A 1100-nucleotide genomic window follows, 5' to 3' on the forward strand; every position below is an offset into this window, starting at 1 on the left:
CATCATGCTTGAGAGGATGGAGGGACAGCACAGGAGAAGAAGACCCCGGATGAGATAGATTGGCATGATAATTGGGGAAATGGGATTAGGTGTGTCAGAGTCAGTGAGACTGGCTCAGGATGGGAAAGGGTGCAGTGCTGTTGTACATACAGTCGCTATGAGTCACAGGTGACTTGACGACACATAACAACAACATGTTTTACAGTGGCACTCTGTATGGAAAATCTGAACGTCCAAATTCCGTTTTGATGGCTCTTTGGATACTGAAGTCCAATTTATTTGGTACCTGTGTTGGGTCTCTGATGTCTGATCCATTTGGTGTTCAGACATTTTTTTTCTGGCAGGATTTTTCCTCTGGATTCAGGGAAGAGATGGGGTCACAGAAACTACTGTTCATAACTGCCTTAGAATTGTCCCAATTTATGGTGACCTCATGTACAACTCAAGAAATGCTGCTTAGTACTGTGGGCCCCCATGATCAGTTTACCGATTCATGACAATTAGAGTTTTCCTTCGTTGACTTTTGGAAGTAAACATCTAGATCTTTTCTCCTAGTCTGTATAGTTCTACTAAGAGTTGTTCAGCATCATGGAAACATGCAAGACTCCACAGACAAATGGGCAGTGATTTTACATGTGGAACATTAACTGGAAATCAAACCCAGGGCTCCAAGATGGTGCGGGTAGATGCAATTGAGTTGAGTATGACCCACTGTGACCTTATGAACAACAGTTCTGAACTCTGTTCTATTCTGTACCATTCTCACACTTTCTGACACATTAGAGCCCACTGTGACAGTCACCATGTCAATCCACCTGGTTGAGGGGCTTCTTCTCTTTCATCAACCCTCTGTCTTTCCAAGCATCATGTCCTTCTTCAAGGAATAGCCTCTTAGCAAAAAGTATGTGAGGCAAAGCCTCATCCTTTTTGCCTCCAGAGAGGTCTCTGGCTGTACCCTCTCCAAGACATATTTGTTCTTTAGGCGGTTCATGGGATGGTCAGCACTCATCTCCAATTCCAATGGTCAAAGGTATCAATTCTTTTTTATTTTATACTATTATTAATTATTATTTTTGCATAAATTATTTTTATACTAGTTT

This window comes from Elephantulus edwardii, unplaced genomic scaffold (assembly GCF_000299155.1).
Source record: "Elephantulus edwardii isolate Elephantulus edwardi_28Jun2011 unplaced genomic scaffold, EleEdw1.0 scaffold00074, whole genome shotgun sequence".
Lineage (NCBI taxonomy): Eukaryota > Metazoa > Chordata > Mammalia > Macroscelidea > Macroscelididae > Elephantulus > Elephantulus edwardii.